The following is a 16,668-nucleotide window of genomic DNA, read 5'->3' as shown; positions in this document are numbered from 1 at the left end:
AGTGGAGAATCAGTAACAGCAGGTTCACACACGAACAGAAAGATCTTTCCTTAAGGCAATACATATGTTCAAGATATTACATGATACTGCTGGCTATTTAGATTTGAATTTTTATTTCCCTCCCATTATGTTCACTTCTGTCACTTTACCCTTTATCACAGGGCTTCTTAAACTTTTATGTTATGTAGATCACAGCCTCTCAAAAAATTCCTAGTTCATCTACTTCTCGTTAGAGAATGCTGGGGGACTGGGGTGTGCTACCAGGAGGTGGAAACTTCCATAATTAAAAGGAAAAAAAGAGGGCAATTGTGCTTTTAAGATGATCATGTGTAGGATTTTTTTTTTTTTTTTTTTACAGTGGAACAGCACATACAAAGAATTCTGCACAATGGCTGAGACTTGGTAAACATACGTAAATTTTATCTTTCTTTTTTATCATGGTACTCATTTATGTTATAAACCTGTAAAAACCAAAACATTTAAAAAATCAAGACCAAAGGACAGACCACTGATAAGGAGCACCTTCACCACTACTGACCTTCACAGAATCACTATACCAAAGCAGATTTAAATTGCTTTGGAATTTTGACAATGCCACTCAAAGTAACTGAAAGTTATCACATGAGAGATACAGGTAGAAATTAAACTCCCATCAGTTATTTTGTACTTCTTGTCAAAATTCCTAGTAAGAATGTTGGTTAGGGATTAGTTCCACAATGATCAAATGAAGAGGTGACAAGCGGTGTTTCTTCATTCAGAAAGTCTATCTGCTTCAAGCAAATATAAAACATATGTTTCAGGGTTACAGACAGGGTGACAGATGTGGGAAAAGAGAGAAATATTAACTTAAAACCAATGGTTAAAACAAGACCTCTTACACTGCGTACTTCAGTTACCTATATTCTTCATCAAAGATAAATAACAGCAAGCAGTTGCCAGGGCTGGGGGAGGGGGAGGGGGAGGTAGAGAGTTCAGTGTTTAATAGGCATGAAGTTTCAGGTTTACAAGAAAAGAGCTATGGAGGTGGGTGGTTGCATTAACAGTGTAGATGTATTTAATACCACTGAACCATACCCTTAAGATCGGTGTATTTTATGCTATGTATATTCAACCACAATTTTTAAAAAGTAATGATAAAAAGATCCTTAATATTGCATCAAGTAATACTGAGAAATATAACAAATACTTATTTCCCAAACTTCTGAGTTAACTAAAGTGGAAAAAGAGATTCAGAGGTATGTTACAACAGGTAAACAGCAACTAGTGAGACACGGCACGCTGCAATTTCAGAGCTTCATCTCTTTCCACGCTCGTTTAACCCAAACTGAATTTGACTCAACTGAACTGAAGTAGTCTAATGGTTTATGAGTCAAAAACCTTATGAGATAGGCACAAGTACTATCACCTCCTTTTTCAGATGGGGACACTGAGACCAAGGATGAGAAGTTTAAACAATTTGCCCCAAGTCACTTTGCTAGTAAAAGACAGAGGCAAGAGTCAGACCCAAAGCACCTGGCCTTAAACTCAGGTTGCTATGCTATCCCTCTAAGAGAATTACAAAATCTAATCATCCTGTAAAAAAAACTCAATGTTAAATCCAAGTTAAGGTTTCAAACAGTGAAAAGTTTACGTCTGAGTTTTCTCCTTAACTTTTTTCCAGATACATCTTCTTTGCTTAAGTGTTGTTCTCTACTAGGAGAATTTGACTGAAGAATGGTAAAGGTAGGTAAACAAAAGCTGACAGCAGGGGTTTCGGGCTTTAACCAGTAGTAGGTCAGCATTTGATACTTTATTACAAATGTTAAAATCCTTAATCAGCTTCAATTAGTGTCTTCATTTAGGTATGCTAAAAGGGTACACATGTTTTTATTGTACACTACCTAAATAGCACTCAAAGGAAAAAGGAGGTACTGCTACAAAATGAGAGTTGAAATAAACACGTCAATTCATGGAAACACACAAGATGACATCGACTCAAAGTACCAACATAAAGATATCCTAGGAATACTTCCTATGAACTAAGGAGATAATTTCAACATTTTAATTGATTTTTCTTTGTAAAGGTGGGAGCAGTTACATGTATGTTTATTGAAACAATTTGCAGCAGGTAACTGCAAAAAATAAACTGCTCTATTCACATAATGTAAAAGAGATTCGGTTTTCATATGAACATCTCTGGGGAGAATGTACCACATAAACGATAGAAATCCTTTGTGAACCATATACGGAATTAAGCAAGAAAAATATTTTATTGATTCTGTCATTATCGCATCCCACGTTTTCTGATTCTCTAACCTGGTCATCTTATACAGAAGAGTCCATCAAAATAAAAACCAAAACCAAAGACAAGGAAAATAACATGCATGTACAAAATTAGTATTTTATTTCCTGCTGGTACAAGTTAGAATTCAGAAAAGTCACAAAGGTGACCTAGCTTACCAGAAAGCACTCAAACTTTTAAAGTACAACCAAGACTCTCTCCCTGATAACCTCAAACCATTAATTAGAGTCAATGACCCCAAAATCTGAGGTTATGCATCCCATAATTACAAAGCTACAACTACTACATTTCTTGTTTAAAAGAAAATAAGTAAACATTTTACTTTCTGCCTTTAAACAAAGAGACTAAATCATTTTTAAGCAGCCTCTTGCCTCCACAGGACACCGCTTACTGTAGGGTGCAGAACACCGGGGTGAGGCAGACCAGAGGCCCCAGAACCTAACCCTCAGGGAGTCCAGTGGGCCTCTAAAAATCTGACCCAAGCAGGCACCTCCAACCTTCAGGCACCCATTCCTTAACAACGTACCTGCTTGAGCTCACAGACACATGGGACCCAGGGTACTATGTACACACCCCATAGGCACACACGGGGCACCATGGACACGCAGTATGGAACACCGCATCACGTGCCCACACCAGGCACTATAGACAACCAGGTACCACGCGCACATCAAGCATCATACCACTACCATATACAGCTCCAAGCACCAAAAACACACCAGGTATCATGCATGCTCCCACGGTAGCTAACACGAGGAACTATGGTCACACCAGGCGCACACTGGGCACCACGGACACACAGCATCGAACATCATCCACACACCGGGCACCATGCCCACACGGTATATAATAACCCTGAGCACCAGGGACACACGGGCTATCACGCCCCCATCGTTCATAACATGGGGCACCACCGACACACCATGAGCGCCTCCACAGCTGGGCCAGAAAGGCGTAAGGGGGCAGTCCACGCGGAAGTTGGGGTCCCTGGCCGGCCTACTGGGCCCCAACTTAACAGCTCGAACGAGACCGGTGGCTGACACGCAGGCGGTCCTGGGGGTCTGGGAGGACCCGCCAAGGAGGCAAAGGCCTCGCTGCCGCCCGGCCCCGGGGACCGAGCCTCGCCTGGGCTCTTGGGGACCGCCCTGCCCGGCCGCGGTCATCGCCCCCAACAACGAGATGCCACTGCAGACGCCCCCACAACCCGGACACTCACACGGCCGCGCTCCGGCGGACCCCGACCCCGACCGCGGGCCCCGAGGCCTGGCCGCGCGTGGAGGGCCGGCCCGGCGGGCGGCGCTCACGCGACTCCGCGGCTTCACAGCCCGAGCAGGCCCCGCGCGGTCCTCCCCCTGCGAGGCCTCCTCCGCCTGCGGGGCCTCCCTTCACGGGCCGGCCAAAGGCGGGGGGCGCAGCGGGACCCCCGAGCCCCGCAGGCCCCGGCCCGCCGCAAACAAAGCTCCGCCGGCCACTGGGCGCCGTTCGCAGGAAAGCGAGCCGCGGTCACGCCCGCGGCCCGAGGGGCTGCAGCCGGGCCCGGGCGCCACAAAGCGGCGGCGCCCACGCCTCGGACGCCCGCGCCCGCGCCCCCGCCCCGCCACCGCGGCCGAGCTTCTCCCACCATTATGCTCCGGTCTTCTTCGCCGTCGCCGCCGCCGCCGCCGCGCCCGGCCCTCCCCCTCCGCGCCCGGCCCGCCGCCCGCGCCGCCTCCTTCCCGCCGCCGCCGCCGCCGCCTCCTCCGGACCTGGGCCGGCGGGGCGCGGGGGGGCTGCCGTCTCCCGGCCTCCCCGCCGCCCGCCCCGGCTGCCCGGCCTCCCCGCCTCCGGTTACGCGGGCCGGGCCTCCTCCCCGCCGCCCGCCCCGGCACCCCGGCCTCCCCGCCTCCGGCTCCGCGGGCCAGGCCTCCTCCCTGCCACCCGCCCCGGCTCGGCGCCTCAGGGGCGCCATGTTTACAAGCCTCCACCACAGAAACTCGCGAGCGCCGGCCGAGAGAAGCGCGGTAGCCCCGCCGCCGCACTTACGGGGTCTCCTCGCCGAGCGGCGGGCCGGGGCCGGGGCCAGGGGCGGAGTTGGGGCGCCGCCACCGGGAAAGTTTGCGTCCTGCGAGGCCGCGGCGCCGCTCACATGCCGGGCTGCGCGGGGCGGCCGCTCGCCGACCCGGCCTCCTCGCCGCCCGCCGCCCCCGGGCTTTATTGTGTGGCCCTCCGGGCCCGCCGCGCTGCGGGCTCGGGCCCGGGCTTGGCGCGGGCTCCCTCCCGGCCCGGCCCGCCGTGCACGCCCACACCCACCTTCCCTCCGTTCTGTGCTCCGCGCCTCTCCCCAAATTTGAGCATATTCTCACATATCCACACATGCACTTCATATCAACACACACGTGAAGGCTACGTACGTGCGGGCACGCGGGAGCCGGGAGCCGAGCGCACAAAGATCCGGCGCCCGCAGCATCGTCCGCTCGGACCCGCGGCTGCGGGCGCTGCCCGGCCGACGCCTGCCGCCGCGCGCGGTGCGCCTGCCGAGAGTCACCGCCGGATGGCCAAGTCTTGGACAGGCGTTAGGTTGTAAATAAGCAAAATCGGGGAAATGGTGTTAGTACCTTATTAATTCTGTCTTCAGAAAGCATTGAGGGAACATGAATTCCTTAGTCCATACACAACAAATAGGACTTCAGAAAGAACGGACCACCCACTATCGTTTTGGCAAAAACGCTACCAATTTGTGTAAGGCGAAGGGAGTTATCTTTTTTAGTTTATAATTCGAAATCTAACCAGAGAAGATCTCAATATGTGGTTTAGGAACGTCTCAGAGATGAACATACTTCTCTATACATTTCACGTGTATTCCCTAATGACCTTTCTCCACTGAGAGTTTGGAAGGAAGACCCACCAGCCAAAATTTGTTACCCTAATTTTCATTGGACACGTATACCTGAAAATCAGTGCGAAGACACTTGTCCAAGAAATTTTGGGATTCTAATCCAATTCATCAATCTTTCATAACTATTCTCTAAGACTAAGTTAGAATTTAGGAATGGGTGGTACTTGAATTGGAGTCTACGATTTACACCGGTCAAAGAAAGTCTTTCACGGCCCTGGTTCAGATACATCCTAGAGAGGTTTTGGTTATCTCAAGAGACATCACAAAATAATTTTAACTCATGTTAATTTTGTGGTTAAATATATGCCATTGAAATCCAGCAAAGGGGTTAAAGGGTGTCAGAAAAAATCCAGCCATGCCTGGTTTAAATGCTGAACCAGGAATTCTAATAATGAATCATCTTTTTTAAAGTCATCTATAAAAAAGAAGATTGCATGATTGTATATATTTCACGGAGACCACTCAAGCAAAACATCATATAGGTATAAAAAGAAACATCTTAGGAAAGAAGTGACTGCATAACTACACTTTTCTCCAATTAAATGTTTTAGGCATCGCTTTAATTTTTGTACCCAGAAACCCTCTCTCATTCTACCTGGGATTTGCCTGGAATTTAACCTTTGGCTCTATTTTCCCTTCAGAACAGTTTTATTTACCTCGTTTTCCCCTCAGCAGAGTGAATATGGGGCAGGGAAGTTATGGTCTGGTGCCCAGTAATTTGGGATTGGGAGCTGAGGGGAGATTCAGAAGACCCAGAAGTTTATTTCCATACAACTTAGATTATACCATGAATTATTCTGCCAAACTGTAGAGAGAGGGCAAGGAACTGAGGTGCCAAGGAAAGAGGGAGAAGGAAGAGCGGTGGGCAGTGAGGATTGGTTTGCACCCACTTGGCCATGTTTCAGAGGTTTAGCACCACCCAAAGAAGAACCCACACAGCATCCCTAATTCTTCCCTAACCCCAGCCAACACTGGACACTTAATTCCTGATTGGACCAGCATATTACATATTCCAGATCCTGCTTTAAAAATACTATGTAAATAGAGAAGGCATGGATTATTCAACAAATCAGCGTCAAATTTTTGTCTCTCAAAAAAAAAAAATCATATTCTTACCTTACACTCCACACTTTAAAATAATCCAAATGACTTAAATAATGCAATTTTAGAAACTGAAAATCATTTGTCTAAAGGTTGAAGAAAATATAGGTGAATATTTGTTAAGATTAGGATGGGGGAAGATATCCTAAGCTCTAAAGCAATAATTTGTATCAGAAAATAAAAAAGTGATAAATTCAACTGTATAAAAACTCATAAATCCTATATGTCAAAAACAAATATAGACCTATTTCAAAATATGCCCATTGGGGTTATAACTTTTACACTTTATTGCACAGTTTCTTCAAATCCGCCTTTTCCCACTTCTTACATAATGAGGACCAATTCAGACTGTTTTAGGACTGGCTTAGAGAGGGCCACTTCACAGATGCATACAGTTTAGGGTCTCCTGCTAAATTCCCATCTCAGAGTGTTCCTGGTTCACTAGTATGTAGCAATAATAAGCTCATGGGTGTGCTCCTGAAAGGCTTTGCTTTTATTTGTTGCATTTGCTGTTAGTTAGGTTTTATCTTTCTGTTTTGCATTAAGGGTTGAATTACACAAACATTGAGTACTGTTTGTATGCTCTGTTTGAAAACCTACAGAATACCTATGAAAAACCTTCAGGGATGCAGATGAACAATGCATTATACAGACATCAGTGAATAGAAATTGTTATGTTGTGTTATCATAACTAATGTGAACTAGTGAAGTAAAATAGGTCCATTTCAATGACATTTGGTGTTTTTCATTTACGGGGACTCAGGAATATACATCACTTTTCTAATTTAAAGTGATAGTGACTGCATTTTCAACTTACAAGAATGGTTTTTCAATAACAAATTACCCTTATAAGGTGATGAAGACTGTACAAGTGAAATTAAAAGGCAAACAAGCTGGGGGAACTTATATTATATTTGTATAATATATATACATGACATAAGAACTAGGGTAACAGTCTTCAAATATAAAAGGCTACATCACATCAGTAACATAAATACTACAGACACCACCAAAAAAGGGAACAAACCATGGATAATTTACAAAGGAAGAGATTAAATTACTCATGAATATTGACAAATGTTCAAATTCCCTAGTAATAAAATGACAAAATAACACAACACTGCTTTTTTCGGAGGGCAGAATTCTTCTTCAGTGACACTGCTATTGAGGGTCAGCGAGATGGTCACTTTCATACACTACTGATAGGAAATTGAACTGGTACGAATGCTCTTGAAACTTCAGAGTCTTAAAACCATTTGTATCTTGCAGCCCAGACATCCACATTGCAAAACCTCTCCTAAGGATATCATCTGAAAGACGGGCAAAAATGTATGCACAGACTGTTCCTCCCAGCTTAGAAACCTTCAGTGGTTTTCTCCTGCATCTTGTATCATATCAAACCCTGATCTTTGGTTTACAAGGCCCCTGCCTACCTTCTAACTCTAACTTCATCACACATCTCGCTCCTGCCTCACTGGCCTTTGTCCATCTCAGGATGGCGCAAGTTCTGTTGCCTCCTGGAACGTTCTCCCCCACTGCCCTGGGGGTAATCCTGCTCACTCTTCAGGTGTCTGTTCAGTTGTCACTTCTTCCAAAAGGACCGTCCTGAGCCCCAATCTAAATTGTCCCTCGCTATTTTCCTCCATAAAACAAGGTTATTTGTAATGATGTATTTACCTTAGTGTTTACAGACTAACAAGAGGATTTGTTCTCCATAGCACACCCAGACACCCGATAAATATGGTTAAATGGGAAAATGCCACAAACAAATTGGTAGTGTCATAGCACTTGTGAGGATCTATCAAGATATATGTACTTTGCTTTTAAGTAGCATAATACCAGTGTCTCTCTCACTCAAGTATTGTAGTCCTTCTCAATGCATATTAATCAAAATTACATGTCATTTAGATCATGTTATACTTAGGTTAATAACTCAAGGCTTTGGGGTAAAGGATCTTGTAAATGCAGGTCTCTCGAGCCCCAGGGAGAGCCGAGTGACGTCCTCTCTGGCCATGTATGCCCGAGTGCGTGTGAGTGTTTGTGTGAAACAGAAGATGTATACATACCTGAGGTGATGTTTCTGAAGCAGATTAATACGCTTTTCTCTTTGCATTTCCACGCACAAGATCCCTACTTAGCCCAAAGCATCCACGTACCATGGAGGGCATTAGGATTGGCGCAGCAAGAATTTATATGGAAAATTGATGTCAAGTGGCTGACACCCCAAACAAGACGTGCGAATCTGCAGCAGGACGAAGGGCTGCAAGCAAGGCTTTGTTAAGGGATAGCACAACTCTCTAAATCACTTTTTCTCCTTCTTTAACATTTTTAGAAACAAGTCTCATAGCAGACCTGAACTCCACCATCCAGGGTCAGGGCCGGGATGAAACTGGGGGAGGGAGGAGGCAGGAAGTTGGTAGTGAGGTGTATAACTGTTCAGGATTAGGCGTTTTTTTCCCAAGTATTTTGAAGTCAAAAATATTTGTCACTCAGAATTATTTGATGAATTAATGAATGAAATATATCACATTGTTTTTGTAATATCAATAAAATTAAGTGAAAATAAGATAAAAATCCAGCATTAGAAACTGTTAATTGGAAAGGAATATAAAAACATGTATGCTAATGAGTTCCATTTTCTTAAATGACGGAAATACTGTGGAAGAAAATGTTAACAATGTATATTTCGTTGGGTTACAAATATCTTCTTTTTTAAAAAAATTTTTTTTCATAATTAGGAAAAACCTTACTAATAATAGTAACCTAAAAGAGTGCTTGTTCTGCGTGTATTGAACAACACTGTGTCTTCCTTACTTGAAATAATATATACTTTTCAGAAGTCTAACTGTAAAATTAAGTTGCATAAAATCTTGTTTTGCATTGATTTCTTTAGTTAGCGTATAGAGAGATTTTTGTGGCTACAATCTAGCCATAGCTCACATCCCAAAATTTATATAAAAACCCCCAAAATATAACTATCAGACAATTGAAGCTAATAAAAACGAATGTTAAAATGTGTGGGTAGTTATCACAGAAGCAGATCACCTTAAGAAAATGTGTTATCAATGAGACTAAATCCTAACTTATATAAAATGAGTATAAGTAATTATTACTGCACACTCTTTATATTGTCACAATCACAAGGCATGGAAGCCTACCTGGATACTCACTGTAGAAAGCAGACAAAGAGCAGTGGAGAGGTGTCCTCAGAGACAGCACCTCTGAGATCTCTGAGAAACCCCAGGGCCCAGTAGCACCCATTTTGAAAAACACCAATCCAAAAAAGGAGAGTCAAGGAGTGAAGATTAGTCTGTGTTCAATAGGATAAAACATAGGTTTGCAGTGTGAGATATTACCACAAGCAATCAGTTGCTAGTAGTGAAGTGTGAACTGTTGCAAATGACTATATATGAGTGTAAACTGAAGGTTATTCCTGGTTAATCCATTTGCCTTTAGAGATGCTTCCTGATGGGAGAGAAAGGTATGGAATGAGAACTCGCATCCATGGGAATGTGTGGCCTAGGTGAGTGTCATCTCTTGCATGTGCTACAGCACCCCCCCCCCGGCACCCCCTAAGCACACACAAAAAGAGGGTAAGAACCATTAATGAATAAAAGAAGAAAAGTGAGGCTGGTGGCCTTGGAGCTGAGTGGCAGTATCTCAGGGGTCAATAAAGTGTTTTCTAAGACTGAACTTTGCTTTTACAGACTTCCTTTGATTTCATTCCATACCTTTCTGACTTCTGATTGGATTTTTCCATAGTCTTTTGTATTACATATTGATATTTTGGATATGAATATAGTTTCTACCTTCTCTAAAGGTAAATTAGCATTCTGGTATAAAGTACTATAAAATGAGTTTAGTTAGTGTTGCCTAATTGCTTGAATTCTGGATGAATAAAAATCACATTTTTGAAACTAGAAAGTTGTGGCCCAAACCTTGGAATGGCAACTGCCACCCCCTGAAGTCACCATCCTCTGGGCTCGGCCTGAAGCAGGCACTGTGCGTATTTTAACTTGAGAAGCTTCCAGTATAAAATAAGAGCTCCGTTTCTATGGAAAGCACAGTTCCCCACCAAATGAGTGGCTGCTTGGGACAGCGCAGGTCGCGCCTTCCACTCCCAGCCCTGGGTCTGAGCGCCAGGCTCAGGCATTCCGTCAGGGGTCCCTGCATGTGGCTCCTGAAACTCCTCTCCTGTCCGTGAAGGTGGAGCACCTGCTCACAGTGGGTCCTTCCACAAGCTGGCTAACACGCTTCAGGACATTCAAAGGAAAGCAGGGTCCTGTCTTTCTCCGGCAGCTCATCACACAAGATGAAAGAGTGTTTGTCTATGTGTGTTTCCTTTTTCTCTCCAAAGCTGGAATCCTAGACCTTTGTCTCTCTTCTCTAGCATGACATAACAGGAAGAGCATGGGCCCTGTTATCTCAGCACCTGAGTTCAAATTCCAACTCATCGTGAAAGTCTGAGGAAGGGGTTTCACCCTCTGAGGCTCAATTTCCCTGTCTGTCAGAAGCATGGGTTTTTGACCTCAGATTGCTTGGATTGGAATCCTGGCTCTAGCGTTTTCTAGCTGTTGGCCTTGGGCACGTTATTTACCAATTTATGTCTCATTTTCTTCATGTGTAAAATAGGGATGATACTATTATCCTATTTCTTAGAGTCATTGTGAGGACTGAATGAGAAAACGCATGTATAGTTCTCCTAATAGTGCCTGAGTGGAATAACTGCTTCATAATTTATAGACACTGTTGTTATTGTCGTCCATAAAGTGGGGAAAATTATACCCACTTCACAGGGTGAAGACTGATATTAAGTGAGCTGAAAAATGTAAAACGTGCTCCCTTTCGCCATGACCCCAGGGCTGGGCACAGAGGACAATAAAAGCGAGGAAACCCGAGTACCAAAGGGCATCAGCAGGGTAAATGACAGATGCCGCCCCACTTCCACCCTCGGCCTCACCGGCCCTGCAGGTCTACCGACCAAGCCCCAGAAGGGGTCCTGTGTTTCTGATCTCCCAAGTCCACCCTAACAGCCATACAGAAGCAGAAGGTTAAATCCGGCCTGCATAGACCCCAGCAGCCACTTTCCTTAGCGTTTCCTCCATCTAGTTACAGAGGGCCGGCTGCAACTTCTCCAGGCCTCAGTTTTCTCCTTTGTACATGAAGGTGGTTTACTCGCTGCCTTTTCGGGTTTTCATTGGCAAGAAGGTTCTGGCTCTGGGATCTCCAGTGCCACCCTCGCGTCTGTTCCTGGAAGTCCTGCTGTCTCTGCTGTTCTGAGGACCCCCAGGAAACCTTGTTTATCAGACACTCTTTCTGTTCGTGCACCCTTATTCTCGTCACCCCTGGTTTTCCTTCTTTTTTCCTCCATTCTGGTTGGTTTATTTTGGGGGGGGGGTGTAAAATGATGCTTGGCCTCTGCACAGACACCATTAGATCTGTGGGCTCTGGGTGGAAGCCTCTCTCCTCCTTCTTCATCTACACACAGAAAACACCCAAAACACACACCTACACCCTTAAGTACCTCCTCCAGTCTCTCTTCAGGGATTCCTTCCCAATATCATCTCACTTTTTAGGGAGGACAGAATTTAGTCCCATTCTATACCATCATCTTATGAAGAATTGTGTAGTGAGTTTATGCTAAAATAGGATCGCCTGCACGTACCTGTTATCACTGAGGGTTACACACTCGGTAATAGCAGATGAACACATTTGATCACATGGAACTATGAACAGAAGGTCCTTTCAGTGCATTTTACAGAAATTCCTTTTGCTCATTGCTGCCTGACAAGGGAGAACCTGTGGGAAATATTCATTTTCTTTAAAATCCAGTAATGCGAGGTATATAGTATTTAAGATTTTCTTAATTTTTTTTTCACTCTATCACTTCAGCTTCATGATAGTTGTGATTGGATAGTTCCATTGCTTCCCACACAAACTCATATTTAAGAAAATGTCAGAGTATTTTCTATTGGTGACCTTAGAATTATATCTTGTTCTGAAGACTCCTCCTTTTTTTTAAATTTAGAGAAACTTTCTTTCAGATTTGGATAACTGACACAATATTAAAAGTGATGTTATCTTTATGCATGTTTCAGGTTTACAACAGAGTTGAGAGAAATTTTTTTTAACTTTTTTTATTGAGTTATAGTCATTTTACAATGTTGTGTCAAAAGAGAGAAAATTTTAAAAGCCTTAGGGGACAGGAACACTAGAGACAACAATTCTAAAGAAATAGTTCACGAGAAAATTGTTTTCTAGGAGTAGTGAAATATAAAATGTTCTTCTGTGTTCTTCTCTCTAGTATTTGAAGGAAAATATCTCCCTGAATTGCCCAGTGATGAATCCTGTAAAGAACTGAAGAAAATGTCTATTTTCAGTCTCGCATGGGGAATGTGTAGGAAGTAAAAATCTAGGGGAATAGTAACACGAAAAGTAAATAATTGTAGTGCTAAATTAAACTTTCTTAAAAATTATTACAGTCCAAAAATATTTCCTGAATCAGTTGGCCATTGCCTCTACACCTGCAGTTTGATGGTCTCTTTTGCGCGTATGTAGTATTTAGATACATTTGGAGAAAAGCTTCAGAGAGCACTATGTACTTCCTTTTTCTCTTTTTATTTAACTGCAGACACAGAATTTCAAGCACAGGAAGTTCTGCTTCCTCGACAGCATCGTGCAGAAACTAACATGTCTCCTTCTGTTTCTGCTCAGAGTCAGTCCAACAGGCCCCTCTCGCAGCTGAAACTTTTTCTGCCTCCCTCTTCGCTGGGGAAGCGCTGTGTTAACTTTCACACACGTCACTTGAGTTGAAGTGTCCTTTCTTCGTACTGGTTTCTCTTTTTCTTATTGCTATTTCAAAAACTCCTCCAGAATATGAGGAAAGAAAGTGAAACTCAGCACAGTTTTGGTTTTTTATTAGTAATTAGCTTGTAAAGGATAGTTGCTGAAAGAGAAGCTGATTGAATGTACAGATAAGAACAAGATTTAGGGATAACTATAGAGTTTCTTATATAGTTGCTAATGTACTGAATGCTAATTATAATACTCTTTTGTGTATGCCTCCAATCTAGATAAGTCTATCACTGAAATAAAAAGTTGCTGTCTGTTTTACACGCATACATATGTATTTCTAGTTGATATTTAACCAAGAGTTTCTATTAGAGGTGCTTAGTTGTTACGTGTTAAACACATTTTGGAATCCTTTATGTAAATGGCATATTATGTCAGCAAGTTCTCACCCACACACAGACATACATACACACAATAGCAGCATGTCTAAATAAATTGTGATTTATTCATAGATACGATTTATGTAACCATTAAAGAAGCTCTTGATAAAGATTATTTTTCTAAGTTATGTGAAAAGGTATGATATTTATTAGAGAAAATGATCACAACCATATAAAATACATATTAATAGAAAAAAGACAAGGAAATATGATAAAATACTAAATATATTGATCTCTGCAAGTAAAATTATGTGTAGTTTACTTTTTTTTTATATTTTTATTTTCTTGATCCTGTTTTCATTTCACAATTATAAAAATTTATTTTAAAAGTTGCTCTGAAAATAAAATATTTTTCTAAGTGAAAGGAATTGAATACTGACACTTTTATATTGTTCAACCTAATAGTATTGGTTTTCAGATTCCCTGAGTGGGATATTTTAACAAAGTTTCAAAATTAAGGTACCAAACAAAGCAACGCATCATACTTAAACATTAATATACCAGACACAGTGAAATGCAATTTTTGGCCTTGCTTAAATTAATTAAAAACACAACATAAGTGACTTTTTTTTTTTTTTTTTTTGAATCCTTCTTTTTCTCCTGTGCAACACAAGCACTCAGCAGGGATTTCTAGTTTTTTGGCTTGTTGTAAATGAGAGCATGAGGAAGGGGGTCGTCAGTGTTTAATCTCTCTTACTTTGAGAAGCATCATTCCCAAGGTGCTTTGGCACTCATGTAAAAAGGCACACAAGTGCCTCATATGACACAGGAGCCACGTTTCCACTAAATTAAACAAAATGGCAGAGGCGTGGGGCAGGTTCCAGCTGCCCTAACCATGGCATTTTCCTTTCTGGATTTCTGATTTAAGTTCTTAATATATCTGGTAGCTTCCTCCTACATCTCAGTAAAACCAAAAAATATATAAAATGTATGTGCCTCATAACAGAAGTGCAGAGAAATACCCATCTTACACTTAAGGACTCTAACCTGACAGACAGTGACTATGGTAGAAGGATCTCATAAACCTTAGAGGTTCATTTCAGTGTTAAGTTGACCTAAAAATGGTAACAGTGGTGTTGAAGAAATTAATCAGTGTCGAGGGTAGAATGCTGACTATTTATTCTATGTTTATGCAAGCATCACAGAGAGATGCCAGAAATGTGCTCACACATGCTTTCCTGGGTTTCCACCACAGGTAGTGGCAGTGGACTAGGAGAAACATGTGATGAAGGACTTTTTCTAGTGTCCTATTACTTCTGATATCCTGCCTTAGAGACTGTATTCTGAACCCAACATTACATTTAAGTATTGTTAAATAAAACAAAAAATGTAAGTTTCAGTTTATTATTGGAATCAGTTAAGTTAATAAGGGAATTCCTGTCCAGTTTTTAGGTTTTACTTTCATACTGACTTACTTGTTCACTTCTTTGCAGGCACATTCCAAATCAGCAATGCGTCGTCTTTCAACAAGTGACATAGTGGAATTTCCTTGCCTCCAGATACTGTTGCAGATAGGGGAAAAAACGTGTTTTCAATTTATTCATTTTAATTTATTCTTCTACCAGTGGTTGAAGTAGAGTCTTAAATCAGCAAACTTGCTTGTATTTCTATTTTTTCTGTTTGCTGGGTTTTTTTAAATTTTTTTTTTTTTGAGTAGTGTCTGTCATGGTCTTTGGGACAGCGATGGCCACAATTCAGCACAGCTCAGTTATAGAACATCCAGGGGAACAACTTGAAACCATTGTCTTTTTGTTAATGGAGGGAACTGGAAAAGTGATTTTGGGTAGAAACTAAGTAGGACTTTAGTTAATACAAATTTATGTTAAGCAGATGCAGTTCATGAATAAAACTGCTTTATGCAATGAATACATGGGAAAGAGATTCTGTACAATATTGTGCCTTTTAAATTCTTAACTACCTATATTTATCAGTTCAGCAATTTCTACCACGTCACATGTCAGCCTACAAAGTATGCTATGGTTTGGTGAGAGACTAATGAGAAAGCAGAAAGGTGTTCTAGAATTTAGTTAGATTTTGGAAGTTTACAAAAGATATTGAAATTTCTAAAAGTTAAATTGTTTAGAATGTGTGTTTTTAATGTATAATTTCATAAAAACAAGCTTGAAATTTAATAGACAAGTTACTTTTTTGATCTCATTCCCTTTGTTGGCAGTTTTCATTTAGAACAAGATCCTGTATGGGGGGGGGCATGGTTTGTGAAGGGCTTGTCTAAGTGGGGGTGGGCAGAGACGGTGTGTGCTTGTCCCAGGTGGTTTACTGGGTCAGAGGAGACGTGCACATGAGTCCATGCTGTGCCCGGTGCCCAGCGATGACCAGTGTCTATCTGGACCCCACTTCTCGGGAGGCTTGCTCAGAGTGCCCTTGGCATCAGGTTTCCTTCACCTCGATCTGAGGAAGTACACAAAGTGCTATTAAAACCTAAGCAACAAAATTATATAGAATTCTATGCGGCTTCCTTTGTGTAAAATGAGAGGAGAGAAATATTTTTTCTTTAAACTATCTTCCTGTTCATCTTTTCTTTAATGTAACTAAGACAGCTGACACACATAATCCCAGTTTTATAGAACATCACACCTAACAGAAGTCCTCATAATTATGCTATTGATGTGAAAACTACAGAATATGACCAGGAGTGAGACGGATATCTGGTTCCACACTCACTACTGTTCCCTCTGCATTTGGCCACTGAAGGTCTGGGTTCTATGGAACAACCACCCTGCTCTCAACCCTTCCTTCAGACCCCACTTCCCAGGTGAGAAAGACTGAGCAGCACATTCCTATGGCCAAAAGGAGAGCCCCCTGACAAGAGAGATGTGACCCCAGCTCACAGCAGGGAGGGCCTTCGCCCTCGTGTCAGCAGTCTTGTCCTCACCTAGTTCTGAAGAGACCTCACAACATGAAACCCATGTTCAGGTATGAGATGCATGTCTCTTAATTTTCACCAAGGCAATTTATTGGTAATTTAAAAACTAAGTATCAAAGTTTCACATCTATATAACACTTTCAGAGGAAGTATTTTAAAAAGTACTTTAGAAATAGTACAATCCCTATTTTACATGATCACTAAAGTCAGTGAAATATTTTAGTGCTCGTTTCCTTCCCTGGGGAATGCAGAATTTCATTTTCCACAGAAAAAGAATAGTATTTGGTCCTAGGAC

General features: G+C 42.4%; 1 protein-coding gene across 13 annotated transcripts in view; it reads right to left on the bottom strand.

Moving 5' to 3' along the window:
- ZMYND11 (zinc finger MYND-type containing 11) overlaps nucleotides 1-4,822 on the bottom strand; it is an 87,602-nt gene extending 82,780 nt beyond the window's left edge. For 9 of the 13 annotated variants that reach the window (XM_032473892.1, XM_032473896.1, XM_032473897.1 and 6 more), the window contains exon 1: nucleotides 3,903-4,042. The gene's annotated coding sequence lies outside the window, so the exon portion shown is untranslated. Of the gene's footprint in view, nucleotides 1-3,902; nucleotides 4,043-4,303; nucleotides 4,508-4,570 lie in introns of those variants that run through there. The other 4 variants (XM_032473893.1, XM_032473900.1, XM_032473895.1 and 1 more) reach the window with 4 other exon arrangements.
- Nucleotides 4,823-16,668: the final 11,846 nt, after the last annotated feature.

The sequence above is a fragment of the Camelus ferus genome, chromosome 35, assembly GCF_009834535.1.
Source record: "Camelus ferus isolate YT-003-E chromosome 35, BCGSAC_Cfer_1.0, whole genome shotgun sequence".
Taxonomy (NCBI): domain Eukaryota; kingdom Metazoa; phylum Chordata; class Mammalia; order Artiodactyla; family Camelidae; genus Camelus; species Camelus ferus.
This window is presented reverse-complemented; position numbering and strand designations above follow the sequence as displayed.